At 46.9% G+C, this 20,893-nt stretch overlaps 1 long non-coding RNA gene across 1 annotated transcript in view; it reads right to left on the bottom strand.

Annotated features, from left to right (window-relative positions):
• Positions 1-2,937: 2,937 nt before the first annotated feature.
• The window catches only part of LOC138430374 (uncharacterized), a 42,946-nt gene continuing 24,990 nt past the window's right edge, over positions 2,938-20,893 (bottom strand). The window contains exons 3-4 of the long non-coding RNA XR_011253134.1: positions 7,733-7,849; positions 2,938-3,750 (exon numbers count right to left, since the gene is read on the bottom strand). This is a non-coding gene — a long non-coding RNA (uncharacterized lncRNA). The remainder of the gene's footprint in view (positions 3,751-7,732; positions 7,850-20,893) is intronic.

The following is a 20,893-nucleotide window of genomic DNA, read 5'->3' as shown; positions in this document are numbered from 1 at the left end:
AACTGTTCCTTAAATGAATGAGCATCCATTCTTTTTTTGTACACCTAAAACGAATATAATTGCAAATCAACTCTACTTCAATTTTTTTTAAACTGAACATCCTTTCTTGATACAATCTGAACGTTTAGGGGCCTGGGATCGAGGAAAATTCAAGACCTCCATAATACTAAATATTTTTTCATTTTCAAAGACAAACTCCTGCTTTTTTCACTACTTTCTTCCCTCTTACAAAATTATTGTGTGTGTGTTTATGCTCAGCCACTCAGTCCATGTCTGACTCCTATACCCTTATGGACTATAGCCCGCCAGGCTCCTCTATCCATGAAATTCTCCAGGCAAAAATACTGGTGTGGGTTGCCATTTCCTCCTCCAAAGCATCTTGCTGACCCAGGGATCAAACCAGAGTCTCCTGCATCTCCTACACTGGCAGGCAGATTCTTTATCACTGCTGCTGCTGCTGCTGCTAAGTCACTTCAGTTGTGTCCAACTCTGTGCGACCCCATAGACGGCAGCCCACCAGGCTCCCCTGTCCCTGGGATTCTCCAGGCAAGAACATTGGAGTGGGTTGCCGTTTCCTTCTCCAATGCATGAAAGTGAAAAGTGAAAGTGAAGTTGCTCAGTCGTGTCTGACTCTTAGCGACCCCATGGACTGCAGCCTACCAGGCTCCTCTGTCCATGGGATTTTCCAGGCAAGAGTGCTGGAGTGGGCTGCCATTGCCTTCTCTGCTTTATCACTGAGCCACCCCTAATTAAAAAGCCCAATTCATTGGGTATGTATTGGTTAAGAATGTATCCTCTGCAAGTTCATTCTCTTCCCTTGGAGTCAGCACACACAAGCTTGCAAACATACATATGGACACACAGGTAGATGGGGCATCACTGGTTTTTTTATCTCCAATATACAAAAATTCTTGTTTGCAAACATCAGTAAGAAAGCAGTTATTCACTTTCTCAAAGAGTTCTTATTTCACTTAAGGAGTCATCCCAGGGTCCCCTTCAGAGTGGGTTCTCCCACCATACCTGAGGGTTCGTTCATTAACGTTAACTGCTTGAATACAAGGGTAAGGAAGCTTCCATTGGCTGTGGTTCTGTAAATTTCACTTAAGCCTAATCAAAATGATGATGAAGCACCTCTGAGAGGACTGAATAAAGCTAGCGGGCAAATGAAGTTCTCTTTGCAAAAATATATCCATTTACAGACAACACATCAAGGCAGAACTTGTAACGTATGACTCTGCGTCTAAACCAGTCAAGTGGACTCATGCTTGTCACCTCTCTGGGCCCCGATTTCCCTGTCTGTTGAGTGAGGTCAAGAGGACTGGTAAGGCAGCTGAGCTCGAGGGCAGGAGTTTATCCCTAGAATACAATATAAATGGTACTTGACTAAAAATATTTGGTTGAGTCTAGGAAACATCAGTATCCTCCCACATCATTGCCACCAACTTCTATCATCCTGAGTGTTCACTTTGCTGTGGAAACAACTCCAAAGTCTCTACGGCTCAACAAAACAAAGGTTTGCTGCTGCTGTTTCTAGATTCATTGGAAAAGACCCTAATGCTGGGAAAGACTGAAGGCAAAAGGACAAGGGGGCGGCAAAAGATATAACGGTTAGAGCACATCATTGACTCTATGGACATGAGTCTGAGCAAACCTGAGAGATAGTAAAGGACAGGGGAGCCTGGCATGCTGAAGACAGTGGGGCTGCAAACAGTCCGACACAACTTTGCAACTGAACAACAACAAAGAACGAACTCAAGTCTCAGGAGAACTCTGCTCCACACAGTGACTCTGGAATCGAGGCCAACAGTCTCCTCCAGGTTAGAGTTGAACCACCTAAAATGTCTTAGCCTCTCCTCCCTCACTGCAGCAGAGGGAGGGACAGCTGTAAGATCTTCCATGTTCACTCCAGAAGGGACTCCCCCAACTCCAGTTGACAGCCCATGGCCAGAGTAGTCCCGTGGCTCTGGAGAAGCAAATAGTCCATCAGTGATGTGATCACCGTGGTCTCTGCCACATGCAAGGACACCCCCCACTCCTGCTCTCCAATCTACAGAGTCAACTAGGTCATTCCCGTATTTCCTTAGAGTAAAGCCAGACTGTCCCCCATACGATTATTCTCTGTAAGAAGGCCGACAGGGCATCAGTGTCCCCAGTCACGGGGCCAATGTCATCAGCCTCTGATGAAAGGTCAACAAAGCCCTCGTTTATGGCAAAAAAAAGTGTCTAGTTGGTGCCACTTCCAAACTAAGCCAACCCAGCCACTCCCAGCTTCAGAGCAACCCCAACCCCTACTGCCGTGGGGCTGACAGGACTGGTCCCCAGCTGCATGCCACCTGGGCATTCTCTACTTCTAGCCCAACCAAATCACCTAGTGACTAGACCCACCACTGAAATGGGCTGCTGCGGCCAGACCCCTGCCTCCAGCGCCTCCTACCCCCAACAGTTGCAGGTGCCTGCCCACCGGAAGAGCCTAAGGCTCCCAACACACACTGCCATCTCCCTGCCTCAGCTGGCAGCCATCCGAGGCAGATCCTCCCTCCAGGCTACAAAGCCCTCCCCCTCGTCTAGTCCCCCGTCCTCAGCCCAGTCCTGGTGGGCTACGGGACAGGTGGAGACAGGGGCATCTTCACAGCCCATCAGTCCTTTTGACGGGCTTTTTCATATGTTTCTATTCCTTTTACTTCCTGGTCCATCTGGAGGTCACATTCATCCAGTTCACAATAAAAAGAGGCTGAAGGGAAATGACTGACCTCTCTATTAGTAAAGCAGAGAAGTCCCCCTTTCTACAGTCAGAGAACAGAGTTGACATGAGACAGGGAAGAGCTTCCACCTTTTTCTGATGCCCCCAAGTGAGTCATATCCACTCTGAATGGATAAAAGAATGAGAGGATGAATGAAAGAATGTCACATGACAGATGCTTAATGAATATCCATTCATTTATTCTTTCTAGTGTTGGCTGATGTAACAGGTCAGTAGATCCCTGGTCCTGCCAGCAGAATTGGACAAGATTGCCGAGAAAAGAACAAGAATCTCCTGTGGATAAATCCTTTTTAGCATTCATTATGCACCAGGCTGTGTAACACACATGGTCTTTATTTGCATTAGTGCTTTTGATCCTCACAACAACCTCATGGGATAGACAATACCTACATTATGAGTATTATTCTGATTTTTAACTCCCATGAGATATAATTCCTATGATTATTCCTACACTACAAGTTGAACAAACTGAGGCCTGATGTTTGTTATGAGCCAGCCAGCAAATGGCAGAGCCCAGCTATGAGGTCAAGGATCTAACTGATCTGTGAAGTATGTCCAGTTACAGCATTTGATTGGAATTCAATTCAGTCAGAACCTCTTAGGCCCCTACTGTGTGCTCATGTAGTCTACACTCGGAGAATATGCACATGGGGAATATAGAAGGGATGAGTCATGAGCCCTGCCCTAAGGGAGCTTGTGACTCAGCAGAAGGGACGGTGACAATGATGCCACACCCCACACCCACCTGGAGAACACCCTGGGTGATGGCTGTGGAAGCACTTAGCAAATGTAAATACTAATCGAAAGGAGATCATCATAGTTGCTATGACTATACACAGGGCACTGAGGGGAGCCACATCCCATCTGTGAGTGGTGATGAGGCAGAAACCACTGGACTTAGGGGGAGGAAGACTGTCCCCTGCTGCTACCACCACCTCGGGAAGCTGGAGACACAGGTTGAATCAGGAGGGCCTGCAGCTCCCGGGGACCTGTAGACAACAAAGGCAGCTTAGGCAGAGTGATATGTGCCCTCGAACACCATGATGACTAAAACCCAGAGACACAGGAGGGATAGAGCACCGCAGCTGTGCCTCCTAAATATAGCCTGACTCCAGCTCCCCACGGAGAGGCAACCAGAGCCATCTTCCAGGGGCGGCTCTAAAAATAAAGCTGCAAACTAGCTTCACACTTCCCTCAGCTGCTCGGGGCCCACGAGTTGGCACCTGCCTCTGAGGGGTTGGCAGAGAGGGTGGAGAGGAGGTGGTGGACTGTAGGCAGATTTTGAGGTTCCTAGGACCCTCCTAGGAATACTTGTAACACTTGTGGTCTTGTCTAAAGAGCTCAATGAGTGAATGAATCAATGTCACTGACTTTAGGAAGTTCACTAAGCATTTGGTTTATTCCCACTTTACAGATGAAGAAACTGAGGCTTCTCATAGAGAAGACATGACTTGGCCAAGGTCACACTAATAGTAAACAGGAGTCAGGACATCACTGCATCTTCTTCAACCAGATCCACTGATTTTTGCAGCTCACAGCCTGTCTTCACCCTCTGCCCCTTCTCTCTTCAGCTCCTTCATCAACTGCACCAGCCCCTGCCTTCACTTTCTCATCTCATCCCCACTACAGCCCCACACCACCCCAGTCTTCCTCAAGTGGGCATAGAAGAGATATAGACTGTAAGTTCCATGAGGAAAGAGATCACATCTATTTTATCCTTTACTATGCCCTCAGCCTCTAGAGCAATGCCTGAAGAGAGAAGGCACCCAATATTTGTTGAATAAATAACTCTGTTTCCTCTTTTCATATCAGATCCAATCCATTAAAATCCCCATAGGCTCTGCCTCCAAAACACATCCAGGGGACTTCCCTGACAGTCTGGTGGTCAGGACTCTGGGCTTCCATTTCAGGCGGCAAGGGGTCGATCCCTGGTCAGGGAACAAATATCCTGCATGTTGCATGATGTGGTCAAAAAGAATAAAGGAGAAAACATCTTTTTAAATGTTTTTTAGAAACATATAAACATTTTTAAATGTTTTTTTTTAAAGAAACACTTTTTAAATGTTCAGAACATTTATCACAAAGGCTGAATTAAAAAGACTGACCACACCAAGTATTGGTAGGGATGTGGGGGAGTTGAATACACTACTACTGGGGAGGTAAAATGGCTTGATCACTTTGGAAAACAGTCTGGCAGCTTCTTACAAAGTTAAACATATACGTACCATATAATGCAATCATTTCACAACTATTTAACCAAGCGAAAGGAAAGCATATGTCCACACAAAGACTTGCACACAAATGTTCACAGCAACTTTATCTGTGATAGCCACAAACTGAAAATCGCCCGAATGTTTGTCAGCAGGAGAATGGGTAAACAAAATGTGGTGTATCCATGCAATGTAATATCACTCAGCAATGAAAAGGATGAGCATGCAACAGCGAAAGGAATGATGCACGCAAGAACATGGCTGCAACACAACAAAGCTAAGAGCACCGTCAGTTATTAGAGAAACACAGACCAGATGGACAGAGAAGACATGGTTGCATAAATACAATGGACTGTTACTCAGCCATAAAAGCAAACGAAATATCGCCATTTGCGGCAACATGGATAGATCTAGAGATTATCACAGTAAGTGAAGTAACTCAGACAAAGGCAGAGATCAGACGATATCACTTATATGTGGAATCTAAAAGAATTAATACAAATGAATTTATTTCCAAAACAGACACAGATTTACAGACATAGAAAACAAACTTGTGGCTGTCAAGGGAGAGTGAGGGAGGAATAATTAGGAGCATGGCATTAACAGATTGCTGTTCAGCCACTAAGTTGTGTCTGACTCTTTGTGACCTCATGGACTGTAGCCCACAGGACTCCTCTGTCCATGGGATTTCCCCGGCAAGAACACTGCAGTGAGCTGCTATTTCCTTTTCCGGGGGATCTTCCCAACCCAGGCATTGACCCTGTGCCTCCTGCATTGCAAGTGGATTCTTTACCATGCCACTGAGTCGCCTGGGAAGCCCACGAGATTGACATGTATCCACTACTACATATAACACAGATGAACAACAGGGTCCTACTGCATAGCACGGGGAACTGTATTCAATATCCCATACAACCTACAATGGAAAAGAATCTGAAAAATTGTATATATTTATATATATATGAATCACTTGGCTGTACACCTGAAACCAACACAGTGCTGTAAATCAACCATACTTCAGTAAAATAATGATAACAATGCTCAGGGAAAGAAGTAGAACAAGAATAAATGAGTACATACTTTTTTTTGTATGATTTCATTTATGCAAAATTCTGGAAAATGCAAACTAACCTATAGTGACAGAAAGCTCTGTAGTTGACTAGGATTTGACGGGTGGTGGGCAAGGCATGATGAGAATGGGCAAGGAGAGATTACAAAGGACAAAATGAGAGTTTTTCAGACTATTATCTTGATTACTGTGATGATTTCATGAATATTTACCTACATCATGCTGCAGTCCACGGGGTCACAAAGAGTCAGAGATGGCTGAGCGGCTGAACTGAAGACATGTTAAATTATATTCTGTACATGTGGTTTATTGTATGTCAGTTGTATCTCAATAAAGCTGTTTTATTGGGGGTTGGGGTTTTCTTTTTAATATCCAAAATTCAACCATTTTGGGTATCAACCTCCACTGCCAACCACTCTGATCCAAAGGCTCCAGCTACCTGGATGCCTCGCTCTGTAGGCCCCAGCCCAGCTGAAATTCCTCCTCTTCCAGAATATTCCATCCTCTCAGGAAGATGCCAAGGTTCCTGCTCAGCAGGTCCACCCACCCACCCCCAGCCACTCTGCTAAATGACTGATGACAATTCACAGCTGCCACTCTTCCGGAGACTTAGCTGAGCCACATCATCTTGCCAGGGAGGTTACAGCTCCATCCCAGGGACACCAACAGCCAATGACTGATACAGGGATACTAAAGTCTAGCCCTCTTGCTCCAAGAACAGATGATTCCTGCTGCAGAGCCCCACCACCATAGGTCAGGCTGAAGGCAGACTATTCACAAGCACATCAGTTTCTTCTCCTTTCCTAGCCTTACTCCCCACCCCACCCAGGCTGTACTGAAGAGCACCCCCTGAATGAATCACAGAAACCTGCATCCCTTTTCAGGCTCTGGGAAATCAGCTAAAGATAGGTGGTATCAGGGGTGGACCTAGGAAGCAGATCCAAGGATGGGATTCTGGGGCACATCCCTCCGGCCAGGAGGCAGGTAAGAACTGGGAGTCCAGAGCACGAGGGGCAGCGCACATGCTGCTTTTCACCTGTGGCGCCTGGGATGGGACACGGGTAGAGGAGGAAGCACAGACCCATGCAGCACCTCTGGAGCCTGAGTGACGTGGGAGAGAGGATGGGGGAAATGGCAACCCACCCCAGTCTTCTTGCCTGGGAAATCCCATGGACAGAGGAGCCTGGCGAGCTATAGTCCGGGGGGCTGCAAGAGTCAGACATGACTTTAATGACTGAACAACAAAAAGGAGAAAGGGCAAGGATGCTGCTGCTGCTGCTGCTAAGTCGCTTCAGTCGTGTCCGACTCTGTGCGACCCCAGAGACGGGGACCCACTGTCTCTGGGATTCTCCAGGCAAGAACACTGGAATGGGCTGCCATTTCCTTCTCCAGTGCATGAAAGTGAAAAGCAAAAGTGAAGTCGCTCAGTCGTGCCCGACTCTCAGTGACTCCATGGACTGCAGCCCACCAGGCTCCTCCGTCCATGGGATTTTCCAGGCAAGAGTACTGGAGTGGGGTGCCACCGCCTTCTCTGAAAGGTAAGTATAAGGGCCATCAAATCGGTAGCTGCTGCAGAACACTCAACGCTTTGAAGAGAAAATAGCAAGTTTGGGACAATCAAGCATTAATTTAAAGCAATTATGAGAGGCAGACAGCTTCTTCAATGGCGTTTACAGAGTTAGAGACACCCACCTCCCGCAGTTAGATGACAGACCTGGGGCTAGATCCAGGACACGATTGTAAGAGTGGCAGAACTTGGAGAAAGTTGCCTTCTCAGGCCCAGCAGTTCTCATACACCAAGTCAGAGCCCTGAAAGGAAGAAATGGGCTCCTGAAATTGGGGGTGAAGACATGTAAGTGGATACACATGAATCCCTTGACTCCCCATCTCCCCTAGACATTGAGGGTACTGAAAACGCCTACACTCCATGCTTTTTTTTTTAACTGAAGGATAATTGCACTACAGAATTGCGTGGTTTTCTGTCATACATCAGCAAGAATCAGCCATAGGTACACCCATTTCTCCTCCCTTCGGAATCTCCCTCGTATCTCCCTCCCCATCCTCCCTTCAGCCTGTCACAGAGCCCCTGTTTAAGCTCCCTGAGACACACAGCAAATTCCCATTGGCTATCTGTTTCACGTGTGGTATTGTAAATTTCCATGTTCTCTCCATACATTTCCCCTTCTCCCTCCTCCCATCCCCCGTGTCCATAAGTCTATTCTCTATGTCTGTTTCTCCATTGCTGTCCTGCAAATAAATTCATCAGTACCATCTTTTTAGATTCCTTCTATATGCATCAGTATATGACATTTATATTTCTCTTTCTGACTCACTTCACTTTGTATAATAGGCTCTAGGTTTGTCCACCTCATTAGAACTGACTCATATGTGTTCCTTTCTATGGCTGAGTAGTATCCCAACATGTATATGTACCACAGCTTCTTTATCCATTCATCTGCCGATGGACATCTAGATTGCTTTGCAAATAGTACTGCAGTGAACACTGGGGAACATGTGTCTTTTTCAATTTTGGTTTCCTCAGGGTATATGCCTAGGAGTGGGATTGCTGGGTCATACGGTGGTTTTATTCCCAGCTTCTTAAGGAATCTCCATACCACCTTCCATAGTGACTGTATCAGTTTACATTCCCACCAACAATGCAAGAGCATTCCCTTTTCTCCACACCCTCTCCAGCATTTACTGTTTGTAGACTTTTTGATGAGAGCTATTCTGACTGGTGTGAGGTGGTACCTCGTCTTAGTTTTGATTTGCATTTCTCTAATAATGAGTGGTGCTGAGCCCCTTTTCACATGCTTGTTAGCCATCTGTATGTCTTCTTTGGAGAAACATCTTCTTGGGTCTTCTCCCCACTTTTTGATTGTGCATGCCCCAGTCCCCCACTTTAATCCTTTACCGACTCAGATGAGGTTGGTGGCTTAGAGGACCAGGCTAAACCTCCTCAGGATGCACCCTGACCTCCTTTCCTGGCCACCAGGGCCACGGATAGAACCAACCTGCAGAGGGCTCCCTGGGCAAGTGCTCAGCCTGCTCAGAGAAACAGAGCGATTAAACACCAGGGCAGCTGTAAGACCCAGCTAGCGCGAGCCAGCACAAACCTGAAGAGTATACCTGCAAGTGGATGCTGAAGGAGGAAAGCAGAACATAGAGCTGGGTTTTAAAGTTTGTTGACATGGGGGCACTCCTCGATCACAGGATTTAAGTCCCTGGCAAAGAAGCCTAGAGGGTGGTTCTGACGTGCTGCTGGCATGGCTCTCGGAAGCTGCTGTCACAGACTTGCAGGGAAAGGGATCCAAAGGCTCAAGTGAGACTACTATTAGACCAGCAGTGGAGGACCTATGACCCCTAAAGAGTAAACCACGTGCCCTCTGGCCTTTATAGAAAAAATGTGCTGGTTTCTGTTGCATTGAGATGGTTAATAATAACATAAGGGTCCCAATAGCTAAGGGGATTAATATAGAAATGAATGAGATGAACGGATGAGTCCAATGCCAAGATTAGATACTCCAGTGGAGGTTTATAGTTCTTTGCCCAGTTTCTAGACTTGAGCCAGTTGTTAGACCCAGAACCCATTAACTAGCCCCCATAAGACAGATCTTGCAACTTTATAGTAAATAACACTTGGAAGTCATTCACCACTGGAACTATTATCATTTATTCAAGGGAAAGGAAAATTACAGTGAGGAGATGAAATATCTAGACTCTTTAAGGGATGTTAGATGCAGGATCTAAGCTACTATGGGTACCTTGAGACCCAAAGACGTACCATGATTCCTTCATTATAGTAGAAGCATATGGCGGTCAAATAAAATATTGAATCATGGCCCAGAATCGGTAGTCCTTTCTCAGTTCCCAAGTACATAATTGGAATATATCTACTCAGCAATGGTTCCTTGACAAGTAGAGTAAAATCTCTTTTAGTACAAAGGACCAAGTGGAAGTTTCTAAAGCTGTCCCCATTCCTGGACCAAAGTGGTAAATCAGAAACATTACCACTTCCCGCAGGAACAGCAGAGATTAGCGTCATCCACAAAGACTTTAAAAGTTCAGAGGAGATGGTCCCTATCATATTTCCCATTTAACACACTAGTCTGGCCTCTGCTGTGGCAGATTACAGTGAACTACTCCAAACTTAACCAAATAGTAGTCCCATGTGCAGCTTCTCAGCTTGATGTGTTATCTTAACTAGAGTGAATTAGTATGCTGCTGCTGCTGCTGCTGCTAAGTCACTTCAGTCGTGTCCGACTCTGTGTGACCCCATAGACGGCAGCCTACCAGGCTCCCCATCCCTGGGATTCTCTAGGCAAGAACACTGGAGTGGGTTGCCATTTCCTTCTCCAATGCATGAAAGTGAAGAGTGAAAGTGAAGTCGATCAGTTGTGTCTAACTCTTAGTGACCCCATGGACTGCAGCCTTCCAGGCTCCTCCGTCCATGGGATTTTCCAGGCAAGAATACTGGAGTGGGTTGCCATTGCCTTCTCCAGAGTGGATTAGTATAGTTGCAGATAAATGATAGGTAGCTTTTGATCTGATAAATGCTTCCTTTCCCATACCCAGCAGAAAGGAGTACCCAGAACAGTTCATGTTCACAAGGGATGAACAGCAGTATTCATCCACAATTCTCTTTTCATACTCTCACAGGACTCTGTTCATTCTCCTTCATTCTGTCATCATATATCCAAGGGGGCCTGAAACATCTAGATATTCCACAGAACATCACTGGTTCACTATACTTATGACATCATATCATCAATGTCATCAAACCTTTATGAGTAAGTAAGCAGTAACAGGAGAAGGCAATGGTACCCCACTCCAGTACTCTTGCCTGGAAAATCCCATGGACGGAGGAGCCTGGTAGGCTGCAGTCCATGGGGTCGCAAAGAGTCGGACACGACTGAGCAGCTTCACTTTGACTTTTCACTTTCATGCATTGGAGAAGGAAACGGCAACCCACTCCAGTATTCTTGCCTAGAGAATCCCAGGGATGGGGGAGCCTGGTGGGCTGCCGTCTATGGGGTCGCCCAGAGTCGGACACGACTGAAGCGACTTAGCAGCAGCAGCAGCAGCAGCAGTAACAAGAGTATTTGGTCATGGGACACCAGGTAACCATGAGACCAAAACAACCCATTGTGATCTGGGAATGTCAGCAATCCATCAGAAACTGGACATGGTACATCCAGGATCATGGCCAAACAGGTCCAAGGATAGAAGTAACTGAACAAACAGGAGTCCCATATTCCATGTCACCAAACATGTTTGTACCAGTGTCTCTCCCTCAACTCACATCTATAGTCCTATGAGATGTTCCCCACGACCAGATGTCAGAGGAAGAAGGAGCCCAAGTTTGGTTCACAGATGCTGGTACACATAGAAAATGGACACTGTTGAACCACAGCCCCACTCAGGGGACACTAACAGACAATAGTGAGAAGAGGTCCTTCTAGTGCAAAAGCGTCAGGCAAGGCAACTGATCATCCACTTTGTGTGAAGAAAGAAGTGGCCTAAAGTTAGGACATATGTAGACTGATGGGCAATAGTGAACAACAGGGCTTGTCAGACAGAAGTCTGGAAGGAACAAGATTGAAGTCCAGGGATGAGGAGGTCTCGTGTAGAGGCATGGGAATGGGCTCATGGGAGTGAACACAAGTGTGAAGATCCCTGTATCATGTGTTAACATACACCAGGGATCACCTTCTGTGAAAGACTAAACAGGATGACTTAGCCAGACAATGTTAGCTAGTCTCAGCTCTTGATCACCAGGAGTGTGTACAATGAGCTCATAAACAAAGTAACCACAGTGGCAGGGACTGAGTCAGGTACAAACCCAACAGCAGGGACTTCTTGTTAGCCAAGTTGATCAATGTTCTATCATCGCTTCCTGGGTTACTAGAGAAGCAGGCACAGAAAGAGTTTCTTACTGTCAGGGATCACTGGCCCTGGTCATCATAAAGTGTGGCTTGCGTCCATATAATGGAAACATAGAGGAATGTGTTTGGAACTTGTGTGATTCTCTGGAGTGTGTCTGGTACTCCCATACCTAGTATTGTGTATAAGTAGCAGGTGCCCCACAGAGAAGGCAATGGCACCCCACTCCAGTACTCTTGCCTGGAAAATCCCACGGACAGAGGAGCCGGGAAGGCTGCAGTCCATGGGGTCGCTAAGAGTCAGACACGACTGAGCGACTTCACTTTCACTTCTCACTTTCATGCATTGGAGAAGGAAATAGCAACCCACTCCAGTGTTCTTGCCTAGAAAATCCCAGGACAGCGGAGCCTAGTGGGCTGCTGTCTATGGGGTCACACAGAGTCAGACATGACTGAAGCAACTTAGCAGCAGCAGCAGGTGCCCCAACCACAGCCTGAGGATGGCATAGTAACCAGGTGCTCAGACTCCTTTAGAGATGAGTGCCTGGGCCACCCCACCTGGCAAGCCACCCAGACCAGCAAAAGTGCTAGCCAAGGATAAGAGGAATCAAAAGCAAATAGAAGGGGAGGAAGATAATGATGACCAACTGTGGTCTTGAGATTGTGGCAACAGGAACTGTAGCATGTCCCACTAATCCTCCTCTTTAAAGTTTCCCCAGGAGTTACAACCACGGATTTCTCGAGAAGCTGGCACCAGGTGGAATGAACTGAATGTGAGAGTCAAGAGGATCTCAGTGGCGCAAGTGGTGGGCTGTGGTAGACAAAGCCAGTGCCCAGCACAGATGCTCTTACCTGGCCAGGATACCATCTCCCAACTGCTGTGAATGCTGGCTGCTAACAGTCACAGCTGCCTCCCTTCTCCAGAGAACTGTCCTTGGCTGGCAGGAGCTGCTTTGCCCAGAGATCACACAACCCCAGCATTGGTCCATAGCCAATGCCTGATTGAATTGGGAGTATAAAATGTTGCTCCTCTTGCCTGAAGGGGGCTACATTTTACAGTGTGGTTTACAATTCAGGACCCAGTCACCTCCTTGTGGATCAGATCAAGGCAAGATTTGACCTCAGCCTTTTCTCTTTCTCTATTCTGCTTTACTCCCTCCATTAAAGGCATTTCCTAAGAACATTCCCTAATAAACCACGTGCGCTGGAACCCCTGCTTCAGGCTCTGCTTCTAGGAAACAAGACTAAGACTTTCTTTGGTCTGTCTTATGTATCACTAAAGCCTCATCACCAAGTACCATGATGCCTAGCAAAAAATAAATGCATGCGTGAATGAATGGAACGGGGCCGCTCAGAAGTCAAGTGCTCAGCCAAGATCACCCACGTCTTAGGCAGCCAAGCCTTGACCTTGATTTGAACTTGAGCTTGATCTTTAGAGACCAAACTCTGACACAGCAGTGCCTGAAAGAATGAATGAATGAATGGCAGAAGGAATGCATGCCTAAAGAAAGGTCGTCTCTAGAAAGAACTGTTCTAGGTTCCTATGGCTGACCCACTAATACAAAGGACTCAAAGTTTTGAAAGCTTTAGGGGGACAAAAACCAATACCTTTCAACTTCTGCCATGTGCGGGCACTTTACATGCATTACATCATTTCACCTTAATAATAACTATTTTAGGGACTTCCCCGGCAGTCCAGTGGTTAGAACTCCATGCTTCCACTGCAGGGGATGCAGGTTGGATTTCTGGTCAAGGAACTAAGATCCCACAAGCCAGGCAGTGCAGCTAATAATCATTATTTTTGATAGATTTTATTAACATCCCCATCTTATAAACATTCAAGGGATTGCCAGTAAAGCAGAGATCTCAAATTCAAGTGCCTACAAGGACCAGAAAGGTATGAAATAAGCAGAGGGGCCCCAAAGGCCTGTCATCGCTCTAATCATCAGGACTGCACTGAGAGGTCTTCTCCTCCCCTTTCCCAGGCAGGACCTCCTCCTATCCCACAATTTTTATGTCCACAAGCCTGAAGACATCGTTAAGGTTCTGGGGGAGGAGGGAAGGTTATCTCACAGCTTTCAGGATCTGGTTTGCTTTCTCCAGCGATAGGGGGCAGAGCATTACAGGCCAAGGAAGGAAGCATTCCTAACCCCTGACACCCATCATCATTCCTCACGCATTTCAGACGTCTGCATGCTCTGATCACTTTTACACCTCAGCTTGGAAAGGTGTTACCACCAGTCTGCCAGGTGCAGAAGCCAAGGCTTAGAAAAATTCCATGGCTTGCCCAAGGTAACCCTGCAATGTTGCGCCAGACTTGAGTTTCCTGAGGTTTCATCTACTGCTCTTCACAAAGCCATACCATGTGTGCCTGGGAGCCACAGAGGGTTCTGCAGGCCCTCCTGCCCTCACCGGGGTCCTCTGGGAGCCCCTCTGAACACACCACTGGATGCACTGGCTTCCACTGTGGCCCTGCTATCTGTCCCCAATCCCCAGCCTGTACTGAGAGGTTTGTTTGCTTACTGAAACCTTGGGCATTGAAATGGCCAAGGAGGACTCTGTAATCACGGGCTGCTGCTGTTGCTAAGAAACAGGTCCTTTAAATTCAATTCACAAAAAAGATAGAGTGAGCGAGCAAGTGAGTGAGCGCAAGAAAGGGATGCTTGAACATCTGGCTCTCCTCCCTGGCTGTCTCCGGTGACTGCGAAAATGGGATAAGTACATTCCAAGATGGATGCCGGCCCTCTCTAAGCCATCTTCCGACTTTCCTCTAAGCTGATATTTCTGGTCAGCCTTGGGCTTGACAGGTTGTGGAGAAGGGTGGGGGGAGTGCTCTTGCAGGAAGCCTGGTGGGTTTAAGAATTCCAGGCACCTTGTCTCCTCCAGGAATGACTCAGATGCCCCCGAGCCACTGAACTAACCTTGTTCTTAGGTCTAGGGCTCTCCACCCCCTCTCCCACTGTCAGAATAATCATTCCACATATTTATATAATCCTCTTCAGCTCACTCTGGATTTCACACATGTTACCTTAGCTCTTACGGAGGAAATATTATTCTCTGCGTATCACAGATGAGGAGGAAATTATGACAGTTAGAAAATGCACCTGGGCCAGGAGTGGAGGGGCCACGAGCCCCAACCCCAGCGCTGCCGAGAGCAGGCTCAGCTACTCACTCCCCTCTTTGGGCCTCAGATAACGCAGCCTTAAGCTGTGAGCAAGGGTTAGATCGTGGTTTCCCACAGTGTGTGCTGCCAAACAACGTTCCATGGGCGGTTACTGGGTACCAGGGTAAAAAGGAATCCTCTGGTCAAACAAGTCTGGGAAAGTTAGTTTTAAGTTAGTTAGGTGGTTAAGGTAGTTAGGTCTCACTATAAGATTGGGTGCTCGGGATGGTCGCTACATGGTTCTCGGCGACAGTGGCTAGAAGCCCAATCCAGGACTGCAAGGAAACAGTGGAATTCCACTATCATAAGACTGTCATAATGACATACGTGCCTCAGAGTTATCCCATTAGGAGTGAGGGGGCTGGGGTATTTATACCCCAACTGTGGCCAGTCACTGAGCTGGGCTAGGGAGGGGTGTCATTAATTGTCATTAAAGATCCAGTATTTCTTGTTTCCCAGGCACAAGAAGAAAGACTTCAGAGGGGCTGCTCTTCCAGATGCTGATAGCTGGAAGCCCAGCCCAGGGCACTGGCTTGGCAAATGTGGCAGTGACTGGTGGTGGTACCCCAATAATATCTACTATATGGAACAAAGCTGCAGTTTTCAAGGCTGGTTCAAACACCCTGAGGAAAACAGCTCCAGGGCCTCATGTTCCATGGAAGAGTCCATGGAAATATCAAGCTAAGCCCTCTCCAAGGAATGATGGGTAGCTCTACAAGTCTGGGGCAATAACCATCATCAGTTCAGTCACTCGGTCATATCTGAGTGGACTGCAGCACACCAGGCCTCCCTGTCCATCACCAACTCCCGGAGCTTGCTCAAACTCATATCCTTTGAGTCAGTGATGGCATCAAACCATTTCATCCTCTGTCATCCCCTTCTCCTCCTGTTTTCAATCTTCCCCAGGATCAGGGTCTTTTCCAACAAGTCAATTCTTCTCATTAGGTGGCCAAAGTATTGGAGCTTCAGCTTTAGCATCAGTCCTTCCAATGAATATTCAAGATTGATTTCCTTTAGGATTGACGGGTTTAATCTCCTTGCAGTCCAAGGGACTCTCAAGGGTCTTCTCCAACACCACATTTCAAAGGCATCAATCCTTTGGTGATCAGCTTTCTTACTAGAGAATTCCCTGATAGCTCAGTTGGTAAAGAATCTGCCTGCAGTGCAGGAGACCTATGTTCAGTCCCTGGGTCGGAAAGATCCCTTGGAGAAGGAAATGGCAACCCACTCCAGTACTCTTGCTTGGAAAATCCCCATGGACAGAGGAGCCTGGTGGGCTGCAGTCCACAGGGTCGCAAGAGTTGGACATGACTTAGCAATTAAATGACAGCTTTCTTTACGGTCCAACTCTCACATCCATACATGACTACTAGAAAAACCATAGCTTTGACTAGATGGACCTTTTTCGGCAAAGTAATGCCTCTGCTTTTTAACATGCTGTCTAGGTTTGTCATACTTTTCTTCCAAAGAGTAAGCGTCTTAATTTCATGGCTGCACTCACCATCTGCAGTGGTTTTAGAGCCCCAAAAAATAAAGTCTGCAGCTTTCCATTGTTTCCTCATCTATTTGCCATGACGTGATGGGACCAGATGCCATGATCTTTGCTTTTTAAATGTTGAGTTTTAAGCCAGCTATTTCACTCTCATCTTTCACCTTCATCAAGAGGCTCTTTAGTTCCTCTTCACTTTCTGCCATAAGGGTGGTGTCATCTGCATATCTGAGGTTATTGATATTTCTCCTGTCAATTTTGATTCCAGCTGGTGCTTCATCCAGCCCTGCATTTCACATGATGTACTCTACATATAAGTTAAATAAACAGGGTCACAATATACAGCTTTGAAGTATTCCTTCCCCAATTTCAACTGCTCCATTGTTCCATGTCCAGTTCTAACTGTTGCTTCTTGACCTGCATACAGGTTTCACAGGAAGCGGATAAGGTGGTCTGGTATTCCTATCTCTTGAAGAATTTTCCACAGTTTGTTGTGATCCATAAAGTCAAAGGCTTTAGCATAGTCAATGAAGCAGAAGAAGGTGTTTTTCTGGAATTCTCCTGCTTTTTCTATGATCCAATGGATGTTGGCAATTTGATCACATTTGCTCACCACCTCCCCAAAGCTGGACAGATGAATCCTCACAGACATGAGATAAGTTTGCCTCTGATCTGCCCCCAGTTCACCCTTCAGCACATTCAACCACATTTCTAAGATGCTGCCTTCTGACCTAGGTTCTAGTCTGGACCATCCCAGTCTGACCACACACCCATACAGCATGCTTCTGCTACTATGTATATGCAGGATTATCATCCCCTACCCCCAGGAGTCACCATCCCCTTCTCGGTTCTGTAGGTTGGCTGGAAACAAGGAAACTATTTCAGACTGCCTCCTCTGCTCACCCCTCTCCCCTCACTGGTCGGCTGGATCTGCAGCCTGATTTTTGAAAGCCAAATAATAATACTAATTCCAAGAGAATTAGTAGCAGGGGTAGCAGGGTGGTTCAGAGCATAGGTGCCTGGAATCAAATTATACCTCCACTACGTACTACCTGTGTGACCTTGAGCAAGTTACGTAACATCTCTGTGCCTCCGGTTTCTCTGAAAGGGATGATAACAATGCTGCCCATGTAGAATGGTTATCACAATGTGTTAGTTACTATTAGAATGTAGTGCCTGGGGACAGTAGGTACTCAGGAATGATATCATTAAGACAGCCATACGATAGCAGCTCAAATGGCAACCCACTCCAGTATTCTCGGGAAATCCCGAGGACAGAGGAGCCTGGCACGCTACAGTCCATGGGGTCGCAAAAGGATCAGACACGACTTAGTGACTAAACAACAATGTTTTTGAGCTCTTATCCCATGGCAGACACCATGGTAAACACTTTATATATATTAAATCATACTATCCCAGCTATCTACCTATCAAGCTATGCTATTACCCACATTTTACTGATGTGGAAATAAGGCTCAGAGTAGCTATGCCACTGGTCCAAAGTCACAACATGGGTAAGCAACCCAGAAAAATCTTTTATGTCTCCAGGAATGGTTGCCCCAGGGTGGAAACCTGGGACGTGTGAAACAAGGTTTGGTGCAGCTCAAAGGCTACTGAGGGTGCCTTCTAGGTGATCAGGCCATGGCTAATTCTTTCTCTTCCCTCATCCCAGAAACCTACAGAAAATTCATAGTTCTCCTTGGGCCCCGCATCTGATACTTGGAAGTCGAAACTTTCCACCTCTGTCTTCTCTGCCTGCCAGAGCTTGTCCTGAGCCATAAGGCCCTCTTCTTGCAGGAAGCCTTTTAGGGTGCTTCCCACATCCAGCTGCAAAGAGGTTTCCCTCCTTCCCTTCCCTATTAGAGTTCTACCTCAATTACACTCTTTTGGCATATTAACTTCCTGACACCTTCCTTGTGTAGGTCTCTTGGCACACTGGATCTCATGAGCAGGTGTGGCTACCCCTCAAAGGCAGAGGCATTGTCTTCAACCCTAGGCTACAAGGCCTAACCCAAGTGGTGTCTGTCACAGCTTCAAGCGGCCTAACACTGAGATGGACCGGAGAAGTCATCTCTCCCTGAATTTTACAGCAAGGGGCACCACCCTGCTTCACTCACCCAGTCAGGCAGTGGAGGAACCAGACTCAAACCCAGGACTCCTGGCTTCCAGGCCAGAGCTCTCACACTGAGGACCTGGAGTACTGTCTCCAGGATAATTCAGGATATTGAATTAACAGGCAACATATACAAGAAGGGACTTACACATACACGTTTCCCCACCACCACCATCCTCAGGACACCGAGTTCTCTGTTCATCTCCCTGGCCTGGTCACGCCTCTTCTCCTTCTTGTGATTTCTCTGCAATTACAGTCCAGTGTCTGTGCTTCTGTGTCCCATCGATGAGACTGAAATGCCAGCCATTAGTCTCCATTCTTCACACTCTTAAGTGAGAGGGCCAAGATTAATGAAGCATCTTCTCTCAATCAGGAAGCCATTTCAGGCTGTGCTTTTTAAGCCCAGCGAGTTGTGCAGATGAATTAATACTGCCTGACCTTTTTATTTTCCACTGGAGGATTGGTGGTGCTCCCCCTACCCCTACACTGTTTGAGGAGCAATCCTGCTCCCAGCCACTTGGGTCAGCAGCCAGGAGTGTGAGCCCAAAGTGAGGGTGTCGCCTCACAGCACTGAAGGAAGCTCATTCCCAGGAGCAGTTGGGTGACGGCAAGTAGGCTGATGTAGCTTCTAGAGGCTCCTCCTACTCAATACACCCACACCTAACAAAACACAAAAGCAGAAAGAGGACCCAACAGGAAAGTGTCGCCAAGCCAAGTCCTTGATGTGCAGTGGGGGTCCCGGAGCCCAGACTGGAGCTAAGCCAGGGCAACATTCAAAACAGCTAACAGCAAAGTGAGGCATGAGCACCGACCAGTCAGGGCAGACGCCTGCCATGGACCAGCACAGGGCCAGCCAGGCACATCCCAAGGGCTATCAGCTGTGGACAGAGTATTTGCTCTCCCAAGAAATGACAAAGGTTGGGGTGTTGATCCAGAGAGAGAGAAAAAGTAGGCAGAGTGGGAAGAGGATCAAGTAACGCAATGGAAGAGTTGAACTAAATTCGTGGAAACAATCAAGGGACATTATATAAAAGCAACATCTAATCTTAAACCTTAAGTTGCTTGTGTTTTTGTAAGAGAAATTGTTCCCCACTAGTGAAGGACTCTACACACAAATGTCTATCTATGTCTGTGTGTGATATCACAGGGGTGGGAGGGTTGTGGGGGGAAGGGGCTGAATTATACATCTGAATCCCCACATTTCTGGACATAAAGGTGTTCTAGAGTAGGGGGCAGATGCTCTGGAACTTTCAGAATGAGTAGGAGCTTTCCAGTGTGGAGATCTCTCTCTCCCCTACGCTTCGGAAGCAAATCTGTTCCTGTTTCTAGTAAAGAATTAGCTAAGCTTTGTCCGTATCTGTATAGGACTCTTCCTAAGATGTGAGTTCCTTACTGGAGGGGTCCTGCTTCCTTCATCTCTGCATCCTGAGCACCCAGCCTATGTCTGATCCAGAATCACTGGCCCATCTTTCCCACTAGGGTATAAATGTATTCAATCAGGAGCGTGTCCGAAGGTGGAAGAGAGGCTGATAATCATGGCAAGGGAGAGGTGATATGCAAGATGACGTTGATGAAGGCTATGCTCAAGGCAGAAAGTGCTGGAAGAAGAAGCTGTGGCTATTAGGCAGATGAGTAACAATTTCTGTCTCATCATCTCTTATTTCCTGAGTGGAACTTGTAAATGCACTGTTTCTGTGTCCACTGAATGGGCCAGTGTCACCACACATGCAGTTACACACACACACACACACACACACACACACACACCAATAACAGTGATGATGATGGTGATATGAGTAGATCGGTGTTCAGAATCATACTGCGTGTTCTCAGTGGTACACATTTCAAAATTTTTTTGTTTTGCTTGCATTTCTGTTCATTCGTTCAGCCAACCAAGCACCTCCTACGTGCCAGCAGCTTCACTAGGAGTCAGGATTAAATACAGTCCCTCAACCTCAAGAAAAGAAAGCGGCCACTTCAGACAGGAATCACATGAGATTTTTCTTAGTTTATGATATGTCACAGGAGCACAGGGAAAGGAAGGAGGAAGTGGCAGCTAGCTGAGCCCGGAAAGAAAGATGGGATTCAGGCAGGAAAAGGAGCAGGAAGGGCATCCCTGGGGAGAGAGGCACAGCGTGAGTGAAAGTCTTATTGTCTTCATTCGTATTTGGTACTGTTTTCATAGCATGTTAATACATATTTTTTT

This window comes from Ovis canadensis, chromosome 25 (genome assembly GCF_042477335.2).
Source record: "Ovis canadensis isolate MfBH-ARS-UI-01 breed Bighorn chromosome 25, ARS-UI_OviCan_v2, whole genome shotgun sequence".
Classification (NCBI taxonomy): domain Eukaryota; kingdom Metazoa; phylum Chordata; class Mammalia; order Artiodactyla; family Bovidae; genus Ovis; species Ovis canadensis.
Note: the sequence above shows the minus strand (reverse complement) of the source record. Positions and strands in the feature narration are given on the sequence as shown.